The 18,812-nt window shown below is 38.7% G+C and overlaps 1 protein-coding gene across 7 annotated transcripts in view; it reads left to right on the top strand.

The window, feature by feature from the left end:
- The window catches only part of TJP1 (tight junction protein 1), a 164,507-nt gene that overhangs the window by 11,369 nt on the left and 134,326 nt on the right, over positions 1-18,812 (top strand). The window lies entirely within an intron of this gene.

The following is an 18,812-nucleotide window of genomic DNA, read 5'->3' as shown; positions in this document are numbered from 1 at the left end:
AATTAGCTTTATCTAAACCAACAGAATGAACCGAGTATGTGCAGCTTTTGTTGTTAAAAATGATGCTAATAGTATGAAAAATTGTATATTTTCTCATGACTGTTTTTCTTCTAACTACAAAGTCTTGTAGAGCTATCTCTAGTACAAAGACCTTGCTGTTTGTTGTTTAAGGAAATAATGAAATCAGTAGCAACGATTTGTGATTTAATGTGTTGTGTAGCGTCCAGATACTTGTAGCATGCAGGTGCTGAAAAGCCAGGTCTCATTGCAGGGCAAACGAGTACGTGAGCCTGGGTGTGCTGTCAGCAGCTAGCACTGCTTGATTTAGAGTGCTTTGGTGAGTCCTGTTGTCACAAAAGTGATGTTGGTGTAATCATTACCTTACTGAAGAGTAGAAATTCTCTTTGGGAATGAGATTGCCGAAACAATAATTTTAGCTTGTGCTACATGGGTCTTCATCTGTGTGGTCCTATTAAGGACTTTTTTCTAAATCTCTACTCTTGGGGCCTTCAAAGAAAAAGAGATCATAGCCAACGGTAAAATGAACATCTTGCATGCCATAGAACCTTTGCAAAAGAGATTTGAGACACATAATAATGGATCATGTCTGTATCTGAAGCATACAAATATTTAGAGTAATTACATCTATATGTATGAAATTCATCTATTAATAGCAAGGTATTGATAATTAGGCTCACAAAAGGAAGACCGTTGTTTATTCTGAGGTTTCATGTTAAAGGATGATGCAAGTTTAAATAGCTAAATGTGGAAATCAGACATATAAATATGGACTTTCTTGCTGCTACATAATTAATTCAGAATTACACTGAAATATTTTGTAATATTGTATAATGGTACTTTTATTGTTTTAAAATTGTGATTAAAAATAGATCTAAAGAAGTAATTGAGGGAATTAGTATGCCTAAATCTTTCCAAAGTGCTCCCAGAACTGAATGCTTTTTATGGTCTGCTCAGGCAATGGCATATAGAATAAAACTGAAAATAAAAGATTTAGCAGAAGTGAGAAATTATTTTACAAAAAGGGAAAGAGCTTTTTAAAACATTCTCTTTAGAACTCTTCTTTGTTGTAGTATATTGTTTTTATCCACAACAAAAATGAGAGGTTTCACATTTTAAAGATGTATGTGATTTATATGTGGACAAACTCAAAGTAGTTGGAGGATCCAGTGAACTGTTGTTTTTCTTCATTATACACTGAGATTAAGATCTATTAATAAGTGACTGTTAGAGAATTTCCATGTCTATATGTATTCCAAAGTGATCTTGTTTGTAAACCTTTTGTTTGTTATCTATAAGCAAATTCTTACTGAGGACAAATCCTGACATCAGGAAGGCCTAAAAAAAAAAGTTTTATGCCTCGTTTTCTCCAGGCATGAAGAGATGTGTCCCCTGTGGGAAAGATCTGGATTTCCATGCAATATGTACATATGAAAATGCAGGACCTGAAAACCCTGTATTTCCTACTTTGCTGTGACTTCAGCTGTGGCAGTGGACAAGTTGTGAGAGCAGCATTAAGCTGGGAGGTTCATTAAAAACACGTTTATTCAGAAGGGAGAAGATAACCAGAGAAGAGCCTGTTGTATGTGTAAGATTTCGGCAGAGGCCAAAGAGTGCCTGGGAGGGAATACCACGGGCTTCACGGGGTTGTCTGAGACGAGGTGGTGCTGCCATGTTCCTAGTTTCCCACACAGTGTCTGAAGTTAGTGGTACTAATGGCTTTGTTATACCTGTGGCTTATAACATAGACGACACACCTAAAAATGCTGGAGGGGTCTTTGCCTATAAAACCTCTTTATAGGATGACCTGCTACTACAACGACTTATTGCGAGCCCCGGATATTTGTGGGAGACTGTCACAGCGCACGACTGCTGGCTGGTGCTTGGCGTACTTGTGTTATCATCCAACAGCTGCCTCTGTGGTGCTATCCTTAACGTCCTTTTAGGAGGTATAAATTCTTCCTGATTACAAGTGGTGGGAGTCTGCAGGATTGCTGACAAAGATCTGGGTTTTATTTCTAGTGATATGTCTGCTGTCTGAAGGGGGTGATCCTGGGGTTTGTAACAGCCGTGCCTCTCACTACCATTTTGCTAAGACAGCAGGCAGGAAGATAAAGCTGTGAGGTAATGATAAGCCACAGAGTGATGGGGCAGCAGCTACTTTAAAATGTGTATCTGTCTTGGACTTCTTTCACCCTTTTCTTTATTCTCTCCATGTATTACTGCTACCACTTGGTCTGAGATTCGTGCCTGGTTTCCACAATCTAAATAAAACCTGTTTAATCATCCTTCAGTTCTTTAAGAAGTATCACCATGCTACACTTTCCCAGATGTTAGTCTCTGAAATACTCAGCGTTAGTTGCATATATCAAAAATGAGTGATTTTTGTTGAGTTATCTGCAACCCAGAAATGTTGCATAACTCCTATTCCACACTGCAGAAGGCTTTGAACTAGAGAAAGAATAAGATTATCAGCTCTCAGAGAGAGATGTGAAATGCATCTTACCTTGTAGAATGAGCTTGTCACACTAATGTTCATTACATCTGTTTGTAAATGTTTATTACACTGAAACAACCTGGCTTTGCACAAGCTACCTGCTATAGCAGTAGCGCTTTAGAGTCCAATTGGTCGACAGGGATTTTCTCGTACTCGGCATCGTGCATGCACACACCAAGTATTTCCTCCCACAGACCTCATGGTCAGTTAACAACAACAGGTACGGTGTGGCTAACCTTTGATTGCGTGAATGCATGAAGGTGAATGGTCACTGGCCTTATGACAAATGTTGTATGTGGCTCACAGTGTTACAAATGATGGCCACCCCTACAATGTGCAGACACAGAGAAACTGTTCCCTCCTTTCCCTGTGAGACGGCGCTGATGTTTTGTGGGGATGCCAGTGAGGGAGACTTCTCTGAAACATTTATGAGGAGCTCATTTCCTGAACCTTAGAAGAGAGAGAGCGCCTGAGATATCTTCTTTCTCATTTTTAGTAGGGTAACTTTTTGATCAGACTGGAGAAATGACCAAAATCCTCATCTTAAGCACGCTGTTTGTTTAAACGAATACAGACATTACATTTTCCTGCTAGTATCAGCCCTTGTGGAAGAAGGAACTCTTCTCGGAAATCAGAGCACTGCAGTTATTTACAATATGAACAAGCCCAGCTCTGCATATTTTCTGGAGGCAGCTGATGCTAGCCTGCTCTCAATAAATATGCACACAGCAAGTTTTCAGTTAAGCTGACGCCGGAGTCAGGCAAATAATTCCCAGTGTACTTCCACCTGCAGTAGGGGGTGGAAGTCCAAGGAAGTATTCTGCGAAGTGCTATAGAAGGGCTGAGTCTTGCTTTCATTTTCCCATTCTTTTCTGGTCTTAACCTTTTTCAGATGTGTTGCTTTTTCTCTTCTCATCATGTACTGACAATAAAGTGAAATTGGCTCAACTCATTTGTACCGGCACTTTAGAGGTCAGGGGATGTCAGCATGCAAAATACAAAAGTAACTCAGGAGGGCAGGGTAGCAGACTACTCAAAAGAGGAGAAAAGAGAGGCCACTAAGCACTAAGGGCAGTTGAATAAAGCACTGTGGAATGCATGAATAAATGGAAGTAGCAATAAAGGGGGAGATCATCAGAAAGTGAGAATTAGCTAATACGTAATTGCCTTTTTTAGGTAGGGCATGCTGATGTTCACCTGTGCTACTAGTTTTTAGTTGACTGTAAGTTTTAGTGAGCATTATGCCCCTGAAGGGGTATGATGTCTTGTGTGCTTTCTTGCAGAGAAGTATTTCTCTGTGTGCATGCCTGCTGTTAGCAGGGTGCAGCGGCTGACCCTGCATGCTCTCCGTGGGGGTCCGTGTGCCCAGCACGCCCCGGGTGCCAGGACAAGCATGTGCACCGGCGTGCCTGAAGAGCAGCTGCAATTGGCTGCCTGTACGGTGCTTTGCTGCTGCTGTTATTGCTAAGAGTTTCACCTTCTTTGTGATTTGCAATGACATTTTAAGGCTGGTTAGAGGCTTTAGACATTAACTTGCTTGGATGCTTGTGATGACATCCTAATTTCACTTCTTGGGTCCCTTTGGTAGATTTTTAAGGTATGCGGCAGGCTGAAGAATCATTTTGCTGTTTGAAATGTCCTTACCAAGAAATGGAGAATTTGTTGCAGTGATTAGACAGCCCCATTCCCCCAGTGAAAAAATCCAGTGATCAAAACAGGATGCTGTGCTATGCTGCTCTGCTAGTTCCTAGAGTATATTGCTGAGGGAAGCAATCTAATCTGTACTGAAATCATGGATTTATTGCAGTTTCTGTTGTATTTAATCTAACCCAAACTCCTCTTCCTTTTGAGTTGTCTTATAAATGGTTTTTCAGATGTTAGATATTATTCTGTAGTTCGTTTTGAAATAAAAATGTTCTATTTTTATACTTTTATTTGTCTTGATTTTTCCTGCTGGGTATTTTAATCTGAATATGTATCTGTAAAACTGGTACAATGATAAATGAATAATAATACAGATGATATGAATCTGAGTTATTTCTTAGGATGGAGACATAAGAACACTGACATTCTTTAAAAAGTCCTGCAGGTATTTTAGTTTTGTTTGTAGATGTGGAAGGAAAAATTCATTAGCACAGCTGGAGTCTTGTAGATGCCCTTAATTTGTTCCTGTTCAGAGAAGTGTGGTTGTTAGGCAGCTGTTTGTGAGGATTAAATCCTCGGTAGTAGCTTAGACTTGCTTCACAATGTTGCTGTTGTAAAAGACAAATCTCACGCAAAAGTGACTCATTTATTAGAATAATAATTTTGTCTATTGACAGATATATGAACACAGCACTGACATTACACAGTAGAGCTAGTTTTAGTCAGTTTGCTTTACCTAAGTTAGTTTAATTGATTAAAAGAAAAATATTTTTTTATTTAACCACTTAACACATTTTACAATTAATGAAATGAAAGTATTTTAAGTTTTTCCTATGTGTTTTGTTGGTAGGTTACACAGAAAAAATGCAAAATTATACATGTTATTCTTAGCATATCTAGTTAGTAGTTTAAATGGAGATAAATTCTTTTTAAACTGATCTTGATTGGAGCAACATTTGAAATACAATAGGGACCAAAAGAGAAAATACTGCAGGCTTTAGATCCAAGATTACAATTCCTCTGGGAAAAAGAAGTATGCATTTTCAGCATTGTTTATTTCTCTCATTTTGCATTTCATTTAAACACAAATCCAAAGTTTGATACAAGTACTATTCCAAATGTCAAGGCAAATTTTTAGGTCTAAACATCACGCTAAGTGATACTTATGCAGCCTTATGATTAATCCAAGAATGTTAACCATAATAACAACTAATTTCATTTGCTAACTTTTAAATTGTGATTGACCTTGATTTGTGTTTCTGAAGTGATTCTGGTTGTTTCATGCTTCTGAATAAATTCAGCACACCAGTTTAAATCTACCAAGGATATTAAGTCCATAATAGTCATTATACCAGCAACTGGATTTACGTGTAAACTTAATTAGAAATATATTTTTGATTGAGTACATTTTTAGGTTATTTTTATTTCTTCTGAGGATGGCACCATGAAATGGGACAGACGGAGCTGTATAGAAGTATTATTTAGCATATGTTAAATTAATACCTTGTTTATTACTTCAGTACCATCATAGTTTGCATCTATTGTGAGTTTTGACTTGTCAGGTCTCACCCTTCTTAAGAAAATGTCCAAAGATACCTAGGCCATCCTGTAGTTTGTCTTTAAATTATATAACAACAGTTCCCTGACATGTGGCTGTATGGGATGCTGGCGTTCTGTATCCCTTCGGTCTCAATCTAGCAGTGCACATGCGGTTGCCTCCCAGCAAACTGAGGCCCCAGGCAGGGTGAAGGTCCAATTGTCTGTCCTTCACCTAGCACAGGGGTCCTGGGTAGCAGAAAGGTGATAGAGAATGGCTATTTTCTCTGGTTTTGGGGTGCATCTGAGAGCTTCCTTTAGCGTATTCATTTCTGCTCTGGATTCTGCATGCATCCAAATGAAGATCAACTTGGGATTAAAGTAATTTGATAGGATGACTCACGGAAAAGAATAACTTTCATATAAATATGCAAAAGTTCTCTAGGTGGCTGCTAGTCTGATTTTTTTTTGTCTGAAAATCAGTTTCTTGATTTTCATAGTGATGTTGACTAGATACATTAGCATTTTTTTAGCTGTTTTATATTTATGCAGTAAATAATTGCTTCTGTCTGAAATAATTTAAGTAAGTGAATTTATATTGGTTTTGAGTCTAAGTGCATTTATCTTTCGTGCCAGAAATTCTTCACTGATTTATTTCTATAGCAGAAGTTAAAATTACATTGCTCAATCTATTTTTCTGTTATTGATAGATTTATTTGTTTGACTTTTCTTCACCATCATGTTTGAAGAGAGGCAGACTGGCTAGTATATATGAGGAAACAAAGACAGGAACAACTTCTGTTGCAAGCTCTGAACCTTGTGCTTAAAGGTAGCGAAAAACAGGAGTGTCAGTATGAATGGCTTTTCAAATATTTCACTACAATGTATATGCTGAAAAGTCTAGTAGCATGTCTGTTTTATTATTATTATTATTATTATTATTATTATTATTATTATTATTATTATTATTTTCCTTGTGGGGTAGGGAGGGCTTTTGCCAACTTATTTGGCCTTACTGGAATTGTTCCCACTTGGAAATCAGAATTTGTGAGTGATTAATTCTAGGGGTCTTTAAAATTTTATTTTTATTATTAAAAAACAGTCAGGTATGAGTTGGTTTCATTTGTAAAAGCTGCTGGGAATTTTCTGTCATGAAATACAGGTCTAAATGTGGATAGTATTGGCCAGTCTGCAAAGATGCAGTAATTTCTTAGAAATAATAAAAATCCTTTAGTGTAAGTACAGTCAACCTCAAAATACAGTTTGGGGTTTTCAAGAATTTGAAGTACAGCATTTGGCCTCATTAAAAGGTCTTTGAAATTTGTTCTTTCTTAAGTTAGAATATAAAAAATATTAATCAAAGTTTTAGAAAACCATCACTTAAACTCTCTAGTCAATTGCTGCCAGAACGCTCTCACGGTGCATATTTCACAGCACTGCATTACATTTCTTTCTTTGCACTTTGAAGAAGGTCTTTTTAGTTGCATATAGAGATGAGAAGATAGTCTGAGTTCCTGATCAGCAGCAGAATAGCTCGTTTTGAACTCAGCCATGCTCAAGGTTATCTGCTACTATCCAGCTACCGGCGTACATCTACCGGTATAAATCCTATAAAAATATATAATATGTATATAGTGCAGATGCCTGCACATTGCATTTAATATACAGCATTTCACTGGTTAGGCTCACCTTCTGTCAGCATGCTCTCTACATAAATTTTAGAGTTTTGTTGCCTAAACTCTGCCTGTCAAATCATGCCGTCTCTGCCAGTAGCAAGCACCTCCAAGAGGTGCTTGACCCTAAATGCGCAGTCCCTCAACAGCAGTTGAAAAATGTCATCGTCACCCTGCCAAGGTCTGCTCTTCCCAGCTTTTTTTCTCTGCTCTCTAGAAGCAGTGGTTGGTGCTCAGGAATATGTCATTTAGCACTCAGTAAAGTATTGCTTTTTTAAACATTCCTCATCATTCCAAACATTTCCCTGTCCAGCCCTCTCCGATTCTTTGTCATCCAAATGGCTGACAAGTGCGCTTAGGCATGGAACAAAGGAATTTGCCTTTAGCAGATGGTTTATTTTAAGAGGATGTACCAGTACTAATGTAGAAGAACTGGCAGGATACTCTCAGCAGTCAAAAAAGATTTTGATATATGTGCTGTAGCGTAAGGTTTTGCTGCAGTCACTGGAAAACTGTGAAAAGGGAGAAAACGTAGTTAAAATAATGGAAATATAATTCTGTGCATTGGAAGTCGAAAATGAAGTACATTCTACTCAACACCTGAGTCTTTGACCTAAATGCAGAATAAAATAAAAAAGATTGATTGTAAGCACCTTGGAATTCAGACTGCATGAGTTTGCAAAAAGGTCTTAGCAAACTTCTGGGCTTTTTTAGTCCGAAGAAATCTTTATTTTGAATTTATTTTTTATTTCGAAGTCTGAACCTCTGAATGCAAAATAAATTGTTTATACTCTGTGCTTAGAGTGACAAAAGAGCTAGAATGCGTTAGTGTTCTAGGGCAGTTAGCGTGGGCTGTCTCATCGTACTTGCAGCAACAGACACTTCTAGTTTGCAGACATTCTGGTTGCTTTTGGCACAAACGTCCTCTTTGTCCTCTGGCACAGCTGTTTTTTCAAAGAAATATTGGATGTTTGTTGCCCATCTATATCTAAGAAGAGCAGCTTGCTTCTCCCACTGGTGTAATATGCCTTTGCTGATTGCTCTGCAGTATTCCATGAGGAAGCGTCCAGGACCAGATAACCTCTAAAGAGCAGCTGCCTTTGGATATTTGGCACTGTTATTAGCCATATACTATTGGGATCACAGGCTTCTGTAATAAATTTAGCAATCTTGGCTGCAAGATCGTTATACTTATCTAGCACCCCTCAGAGCAAGAGTTTGAGAAGTACGTCTCCTATTCCCACCGTGGTGAATGCCACTGCAGGAGTAAGAAGCAGATCAGAAGTGTTTGTATTTTTATGAAGATCTGACATTTAACTTTGGGTATCTACTGACTTCCTCCAGCTGTCTTTCATTGCCCTCGAGGACAGCCCAGGGGACACGTACTGAAAGGTTGTTAATGACAAAGAAAGGGAAGAATCAACAAGATAATCTCTAGGAGCTGCTCAGATATTCAGGAACCAGAGGGCAGTTTCTGAGCTCACCCTGGAGGAAAGTTAAAAAAAGACAATGTGCAAGTCTGAGGGTTGTGCTTTCCGGTGAGGTGTTCTGCAGGTAAAGGAAAATGAAGAAGTCACATCCTCCAGTGTAAAGTTTACAGCATAACCTAACTACAAACACAATTGATTTCCACCCCTCTTAGGAAGCCAGCGTGTCTTACTCCTTGACCTAACTGTGATGAACGTAGAATAAGATTTTTGGAACTCCTGTATACCAAAGTGGGTGCCCAGGCAGCACTTCAGCTGCACTTGCTTTAGGTGTGGTTTTTATATACGAACAGCAAAACAGTGTTTTGTGGAATAACAATTCATTTACTCTAACAAGGTAGGGATGTGAGTTCCCAAATTAATGATCCCTCAACAGACGCATGAAAGCTTTCCACAGATTTATAGCTGGATATGCAGTCTGTATTCTTTTATTCTTAAATGTGTGATCCCTGTGAAACTTGGTTCATGATATTAATCTAGTTAAACTTACCTGGTTATCTACCAGTGCTTCCGTAACCAGAGCAATACATGGCTTTTCCTTTCTCTGTCTAGCAGGTAATCTGGGTAGATCGGGCATTTTCATATAGCACCACCTCATTGAAGATCTTTCCAGTAACTGCATGCAGTCTTTACACTTATTGGCCATGGTTTGGGGCAGTGTAACAAAATAGCTTTGCATAACTGGATGATTCCTACTGAATCAAGTACTTGCAAAGCAATAGCAATGCCGAGGTACAAGCATCCAGAGATGGCCTGCCTTCATTTCTCCACTTCACAGCAATTCTTCTACTGTGTTTTCACAGGCAAGCTAGAATGAGTTCAGACACATGCCCAGGAATGCGATGCATTAATCCAAAAGTTTTACAGCCAGGACTTTGTAATCTCATATTTCAGTTATTAATCTTCTCTGAAGTATCCATTTCATGGATCCAGAACTGCTGCTGAATTTTGTAAGGGAGTCCTGGGGCTTTAAGATGAGTACAAGAAGAAATACAGTTTCGGGGGGGTGGGGGGTTAAAACAGCCAATTTTTTAGATGAAGTGCAAAACAAGAAAGATAACAGATGAGTCAGGAGGATTTGTTGGACTTAATCCCAAACACCTAAAATTCCCTGACAGGAGCTTCGTTTCTCTTCTACCAGTACAAACTTTTCCATTTAAGATAGTACTTAGATGGTGCTTGCTCTGTGTGGAGTACTCACAGAAGTGGTAATGCACAATCTGCGGTGTTATACATCTTCTGCTGAAGATGGAAGTACTGGCACAGGCAGCAAAATTGCAATGTGCGAGGTAAGAGCAAAGCAGTATAAGTAGCTCCCTGCCAGCAGAAGTCTTTTTTACAGACTTCTGATTCTGCTGGTAACCTGGGATTTTCATTGTGGAGGTTGTGTTCTTTTGAGACCATACCTTTAGAAAGGATCTTCGATACATTGCTGAAACTAACACACTATGCAGGTTTGGGATTAGACATTAGGTGTCCTTGACTAGATCATACTTACTTCAAGACACCCAAAAAGATGATCTGCAATTATGTTTTGTCCCTTAAAAGAATTTTTCCTCAATCAGCGGTTGCAGTGGCTGTCATGTTACCATTTACACAGCTTGTCTTGTTTATTGTTTTCATCTTCAGCTTTTGTGGCCCTTATTGTTTGTGTTACTGTAGTACTTAGACCACCCTATTAGTATCAGAGTCCTGCTGTGCCAGATGTTCTACCGACACAGAGGGAAGATTCAGTTCTCTAAACCTCGAATATGTTAAAATGTGTTAAACACTACTGCAGATACATCAATTAAAATTATTAAGATACAGGTGGCTTATCACCATAGTGATAGTTTTGAGGCCCGTAACTTTATCTGAAACAAGGTACTGCATGTAAGCGTTTGCTTTTCTACCTCTTCACTTTCATGCAAACATCCTGAAATATTAAATATTCAGCAAATTGGGCTGGATTTATCCTGAAGTTTGTCCTGCTTTTTGCCAGGGCCTGCAGTTACTATGATGTTAAAACATGGACACCCATGCCTCTTCTGTGGCTATCTGATGAAAAGTGGGTATGAATGCTCAGAATCCCATCAATGGGGAAAACCTTGTATAAGAATAGTGGTTGTTTTTAGGACCCCTTTAGCACTTGGTCTACAAAGAAGAGCGTAATTATATAAAATCACTGCAGTTGATTTGCATAACTTTTTTTTTCATAAAGAATATGTTGTAAGCCTTTAAAACTAAGTGATCTCAGGAGGATGGTTCTTCTGCCAGCACCCAGATAGAGTACATACATAGCTCGGAGGTGATTACAAATAATCATATACGCCCTTTCCCTCTGAACTAAATGATTTGAGAGATTTTAGTAAAGGTTACAAACCAAATTCTGCTTAAATTTGACAGAAAGTAGAAAAAGAACATTTCTAACTGTACTATCTTCAAAAAACAAGAGAACTGTTTTTTGGGATCTATCAAGAATTACTTTCTGTAACAAACATCTTCAGAGGAAGGAGGATTTCCTTCCACAATTCAGGGCTGTTTATAAGAATTACCCCTCTTCCTACAATGTTGTCATATTTTAATGTAGATGACGTGCCATATGATCTTCATGGAGTATCAGAAGCACAGAGTGATTTGGGATGGAAGGTACCTGCAGAGATCAGGTAGTCCAACCTTCTGCTCAAAACAGGGGCAGCTTGGATGAGGCTGCTGAGAGCCTCTCCTGCTCATTCGTGCTTGTCTCTGAGAATGGAGGCTCCAGGGCTTTTCTGGGCAGCCTGTTCCAGTGTTTGACCACCGTCCAGGAGAGATTTTTTCCTTCTATCTGATTAGAAGTTTCTGGGTTGTGATTTGTTCTTGCTGCTTCTTGTTCTGTCACTGTGCAGCTCCGAGAAGAGTCAGGCTCCATCTTTGCAGTCCCATTAGGTAGTTGAAGACAGTGCAAGGCTAGGATCTCCACGTAGCCTTTTTTTTTTTCAAACATAATTTTTTCACCCTACCCTAATGTGTTGAGCTCCGGTCCCCTAGTCATCTTGGTTGCTCTCCACGGGACTTGCTCTAGTTTTTCTTTTGCTAAGCAGCCCATGACTGGACCCAGCACACCCGGCATGGTCTGACAAGTGCCCAACAGAAGGGCACGAGCAGTTCCTGGGCCGGCTGGCTACCCTTGCTAACGCAGCCTGGTGCCGGGCTGGCCGCCTTGGCTGTACTGCGGGCGTCCTCCTGGCTCCCGTTCAGCTTGCAGCCTGCCCACCGGGACCCCAGCGTTCTGCTGCAGGGGTTGGCAGCTCTGCCTCTGGCCAGTTGCTGACTTTTGCAAGTTGCTATCTTCAGCATGCCCTGGCTTTCCACCTTAACTCTTCGGTAAGTGCTTCAAACTGAATGGTGGAAGCTTAAGTGTTGCATTATTTCTGCGAGAGGGCTTTGAAGTCTTTTGTGGCAGCTGTTGTGCAGAGTACATGTAGTAACAGTATGGGAGATCTAAAAATAAGATACATATATTTAAATTATGTTCTTAAATAACCTAGTTATGACTTACTGTGGCCACTCTGCAGATGAATTAGTTCAGCTCTAATTGTATTGAGAAGGAAAAATAATCTTGGTCTTAGAGCATACATAAAAATGCTAAAATTAATACAGAAATCAAAAAGGCTTTTAACCAAGTGGTGGGTGGAATGCAAGGAAATCCTCAGAACTCACAAAATCTTCCTCTTGGTTAACACAGTGCATTTTCAGTCATTTTAGAAAAACACCAGTAGGGTGCACAGTTGGGCTGCACAGTGGGTTGGTGTTGCCATTTACAATAGTTCTAGTCCAGCCTCTTTGCTGTTTGTGGTGTGTTTGACGAAGTTCTGCTTCCTAGGGAAGGATTTTATTGGTCCCTTTCTTCTTAGGTGCGTGAACAGCTTTACATTTGGTTATAGTCTATACCAAAAGCTGAAATAAGAGGGGACATCATTAGACTTGAAAAAGCCTGAAAGAAACCGAAACACCCAAACCGTATGCCTTCTAAAGTCACTTATGACTCACAGTTTTGACTGACTGAACTTGGCAGCATTTGTGGTATTTTGGGTATATTTGCGGAAACCCACAACAGTGCATTTTGTCATCTTTTATATTCAATAATTCAATACAAATTTTAGTCTTTTAAATTGTTTGAGTCCTTTTGAGATCTTTTCAGGAGCAAGAATTAGCTTTGAGTTATTTGAAAAGAGTTATTAAATAGATTATGTAAACGTGTGATCTCTTGTGCTGTTTTTTTATCCTTTAATCAGGGGCAGAAGGCCTGGGAGCGGGGCCAGAAGCACGGAGTCGGCAGGGACTGTGCCTCCTATAGAAGAGGGAAGGGAATTTGGAGTCAAAACCTGGGCAGACGGGTATGAAGGGGAATAAGCCAGAAGCGGGGTGAGGAGAAGGGGCAGAGGCAGCGGGGAGTCAGGCATGCTGACAGCAGCCATTTGCCCAAACCAGACTGTACCTTCTCCTGCACAGCTGGTGTCAACCTGCATGTGGTCTCCAAGCTGGAGTCACCTGCCCTTGTCCTGTCCTCAGAGACAGCGCTCTGCAGACTGTGCCCCATCTCCATCCTGTGTCTGCCCCCTCACCAGCAGCTCCCCTGGGACAGGGCAGTGGTGCGCAGCCTGGCAGCTGCCACCCTCGGTGCTGGCACTCGGAAGAGCCTGTCCCAAGCCTTCTGCAGACCCCTTGCACGGCTCTGGGCCCTTTAATGGCATGTTAAGGGGCTGCAAGAAGCTGAGGGTTTCACCTTGGTTTGAGTGAGGAATCATCGTCTAGATGATGCGGCTAGGACAAGTCACCAGAAATTGCTAAATATGTGCAAAATTTTAAGTGTGTGGTGTGCGGGTGAATCAGCTGGAAAGCTTGGCAGGGTCCAGGAACCTGAACCCCAGTAAACTGGGTTTTTGTTCAATTGGAGTAAATTACAGGAATTAAAGACCTGACAAAGGTTTTAGAGAAATTATACTGACACTCAAAGGCTCGACAACCATCTGAGTCTGCTTTCTACTGTTTGATTAAACTAAATAAAATGTATTTGAATATAAGGTAAGTTAATCTTTAAAGAAAGTATTTAACAATTATATACTCATATTGTCTTAGATCAAAGATGCTTTATAAAATCAGGTGATGTCAATGTCATTTTTTAGAATATTAGAGTTCAGATAGTTCAGACAGTTCAAGATCTAAAGATTAATGTTGAAAGAATATCAGAGGTAAGGTAGTATTAAGCCCCTATACACTGCTTCCAGAGTTGTGTTGCTTTTCTCCAAAAATTGGGCACTGAAGTGTAGTTAAGGGGAAAAGCTGTTTGAATATTGGCAGAGCACTACCAGAAGTAATATTGCTGCAGTCATTTCAAGTGAAGAAACCTAAGGTGATCTGTCCTGGGCCAGCCTCTTGATATGAAGGTACAGATTTTAAACATAATGAACAATTTTATCCTTTTTGATACCTTTTAATTTACATTGTAAATATGCTAGATGAATTTTCAGTAACTCAGTACTTAATGACCACAGGGATAGTTTCTGTGACTTACTCACATTCAGCTTAGCTATGTTTGCTTTCTGTGATTTTCAATTTATACGATTAATCAAAATTATGAATTTACAAATCAGGTAAATATTACTATATTGTAATTAAGCCCTCTTGACTTTGCTTTTCTACCATTTTGAATATTTGAGTGTTTTTTCTTCAAAAGGTATATAGGAAAATCCTGTAACCACTTTTGTAGGTTCATTACCAGCTTACTGTCCTGCCAGGAACCACTAATGTCACAGTCGGAGGGATTGTGTCAAGTAGGTCACAGACATACCACATCCGCTGTTGCTTTCACAACCTCCCATCAAAGGCAGTTGAGACATAGCCAGTGACACTACAGTAATGGTGCATACTGGTTTATATGCTGAACTACATGTTCTTGTTTCTTTTCTCCATCTTTTTTTTTTTAATCATTCCACATTTCCAGACTAATCTTGTTGTACTTGTAATGACATGAAAACTTAAGAACGTTTGACAATTCCATCACTGTGCAGCTTTGACAACTGGAATTAAGTGCCGAAATTAGCTTTTCGCAATTGGATGCGGGCTCAATTTAAATGTAATGTGCATGTATTGCTAAGTCAGTTTTAATGCAATGAAGAAATGAAGTTTTAAGCAGGAAAAACAGCTAGAAAAATTGATGAGACAAACTATATTTTATCTGAGACCACCTGTAACTTTACAAACTTATCTGCCTGTGTAAAACAAGACAATATTAAATATACTATGCAGACTTCACAAATATAGCTTAGTGCTGAATCCTATTAGAAAGGTTTTTAAGACAATGCTTTTACCACAGAGGAATATCTCTATGTGTGACTGAAAAATCATTCAATTTGAAATAATCTACTCACAGAAAAGAAGAAACAAACAGAATTTGTTGGTATATAGTCAAGTATGGCTATAAAAAAGTAGGAATATTTCCATAGGGAAGCCTGCTGAAATTTTCTTAGTAAGCACCACTTGCTTTTCTTCTGTCATACTGCTGTATTTTCTCCCATTCTCCAAATCTTGCGCTAATTAACCTCCTACCTGCCTTTTCTCAATGCCAATTCTCACTGTCTCACACCATGTTCAGTGGTTGAATCCCCTTCCTTCTGTCTTATGCTGGCCGAAATCCATCTCTCTGCATGCTAAATATGTTAATTAATTTTCTCATACATGGGACTGATAATCTTTATCTAAGCACACATTTTGGTCATGTAGCTTCTTGCAGAATACATGTACTTTCATGTATGTTCTTTAATAACACAGGGGAATTAACTTAAGAGGCCATAGCTCCAAATATATACCTCTCCATCTTCTTTAGAAACTGAAAGCATCAGTCAACCAGAAATGCATCATGAAGCAGTCCACATTCAGTTGCATCTCTGCTTTCCCTGTCCATTTTGAATGCCTTCAGAATTTTCTCTCAGAAAAAGCAGGAATGTAAAGGAGATTAGATTAGACCTTAAGCCAAAGTTTTACTACCCAGAACTGTTGGCAATGTTTGTGTATTCTTGAGATGCAAATACCTCATCTCCATTTATACTTTCTCAAATTTCTGCCCTGACAACTTCCTCTGGCATTGAGTTCCGTAGTTTAACAATATTTTAAAAACACATTTTTTTTAAATGTTTTTTTGCAAGTTTAGGTATTAGTTTATCGCCTTCTGGTAATCTGAGACAAAAGATTTTTGTCTTTGTACTTTTGTACCCATCATGAGAACACACCAGTTTGTCCTGTTGTGGTCTTTTTTCTCTCTCCATAAAAGAGATTTTTCTATGCAAACTTGTGTCTTTCCTCTACAGCACCTCTGGTTCTGCAGTTCCCTTTTTTAGAAGGAATGACACACAAACATAGAATGCAGGTGAAGACACATTACTGATTCCTTGAGGAAATTATCATATTTTCAGTGTTCTTTTCCATCCAGCTCCCTATACATCTTAACTTTGTGTTACCTTTATTTTATTTTTTTTTGGCACAACAATCAGATGTTTTTACTGAAATTTCTACAGTTAAATCGATGGCCTCGAAGTGCGTTTGGAATTCTCCTTCTGAATATATATGTGTGTGTGTGTGTATGTTTTCATTACTTGGCATTTTTGGCATTAAGTTTTATTTGTCTTTATGTTACCCATTCAGCCTGATTGTTTGGGATTTCTGAATCTCTTCATGGTATTTTTGGTCATGACTTGTGTTAATCATTTTATGTCAACTCCAGATATTTTTCATTTACTATTCACTATTCTTCTTAGGTCATCAATTAAAATATTTTTTTAAAAAAAAAAAAGAGATTTACTCAGAAATGGTGTGGTGAAAATCATCCATTTATTTTTATTTTTCACTTTGTAGCCAGGTTTTACCGAACACGATAATTTTATATTGGGCCAAAAGGTTGCATCACGTGTAAACAGTGAGTATTTACCAAGAGATTTAAAACATTGACATAGTGCCTCAGTGCAAGAAGGTACTTCTGTGAAAAACACAGGTTTCACAACAAGTTTTGAATTATCTTGAAGCATTTCATGTTTTAAAGGATTCCACTGCATATTTGTTCAATATGCTAAGGAAAGATATATTGCAATATTTTTTATTCATTAGCACCCAGCAAGCCTGCAGCCCTACAAATGCACTTTGCAAACATCCAGAACCAAAGTGAGCTGTCTCACTTATTTTCTTTTAGTTGCTCTACCACCTGCTTCCTTGCCTCAAAAGAAAGGAAACTGCAAGTAATAATATAAATGCACAGTGAAGTAAAAGAAAGCATTAACTGAATGGAAATCCTTTAGTTCAATTTTGTCAATGCCTACTTCTAATCTTACTTTGCTGCTTTTGTCTTTTTATTGCCATGTAGTGTTCAGACCTCATTAGTGCTATCTTTCTTTGCTTTTACTAGCTTTTCTTTAAATCCATTGATACTCTAAATGGGATTAGTCTTTCTTTCTGATGTCCAAGAATGAGAAGGGAATCCTTAGAAGTAGATTTTTATGATTTGAAAATCAGGATATTGCTCCCACTAATAAAAAATCTATTTTTTTAAAAATCATACCTCTCTCATGTGGGAATTGAGGTGTCTTTGTTCGGAAGATCTGGCACATGAGTTATTAAGCAGAGAAGCTTTTATACATCCTCCCTTTTTCCTCATTTTCCTTTGGAGTTTGCTTTTGTGGAGGGGTGTTGTCAGGCATTTGCAAAAGGGAATGCAGATGGGTAACTAGGGGTAAGTGTAGATTTTCACAGATTTCTTTGGGTACATCCCATCTGCAGGCACAACTCAGGACTTGTTAAGGTGCAGAGCACTGCCATTTGCTCAGTGGTTTTGGCAGGAAGAATGTGGTATGTCCACAGCAAAGGTTCTCAATTAGTCCATAGGTTTACTGGTGCTTTCACAAGTACATTTAGCTTGAAACTTTTATTTATTCCCCATATATCTGTGATGCAATCATAAAAGTAATCAGAAGATGTTAAATTGTTGTTTTAAATGGTTGGGTTAAAGGAAATCCTTGAAACAGCTTACATTTTTTAAGGTACACGTTTTAATTGTGCCCATTGGCTTTGCTTACAGCATCTTTTTGCAACATGACAAGCAGCAGACAATTGGAAAGACCGGGAAAGACAAGTCAATTTAGAAGCACAAAGCTGCTGACTTGCAGTTGCTCTTACCAGCAGGGAAGGGTTTATCTCATTACTATTCCCTTGAGGTCTAAGCCCAGCCCACATGCATACCAGAATATTAAAATATGTAGAGAAACTGTTTCAAAACCCTTCTGAATCAATTTTTCTCTCATCCTAGCTGGCTTCATTTCTGTTTCTTGGCATCTATTGGGTTCCCATTTAAACCTGTAATTCTTTCATCTGTGCTTGTTTAGGGAAAACCACAAAATCTGCTGACACAAAAGCATTTTGTTAGTCATATGAGTAAATCTTCTTTAATTGTCAAGTTATGTTCCAGGTACATCATTCTTAGTGTCACTTCAAGGCTTAAATTCACACTGTATGCTGGAACGCATCAGCATGTTGTATAGCATGGGTCATGACAAAACCTGCACACTGTCTTTGGAAAGATAATTTACAGTGTGTCTCTTATTCTGAAGTGTAAATCTTAGACTGTGTAAAACAAAACAGTCTAAAACTGTAAATGAAAGAAAACCAGAGACCTAAAACTAGGGGATAAGGGTAATTTCTGCAGCAAATCTCCTTTTCTCCTTTTGAGTTGTCTAGTTTCAGAAAACAAAACATTTTCATTCCTCACATTGATTTTCGTTTGATGTTTAGGAGGGTAAAAATCCCTGTGATGTTTTGTAGAGAAGACATAATTTATAACAGCATATTGTGATGGGAATATTATAGCTACTTAGTGAATCTTTCCACACTGATACATATAATGAAAAGTGGTAACAATATAGTTCAAACATTTGAGTTTGTTATTCATATTTG

Source organism: Anser anser (assembly GCF_964211835.1).
Source record: "Anser anser genome assembly, chromosome: 10".
NCBI classification, from domain to species: Eukaryota; Metazoa; Chordata; class Aves; order Anseriformes; family Anatidae; genus Anser; species Anser anser.
Note: the sequence above shows the minus strand (reverse complement) of the source record. Positions and strands in the feature narration are given on the sequence as shown.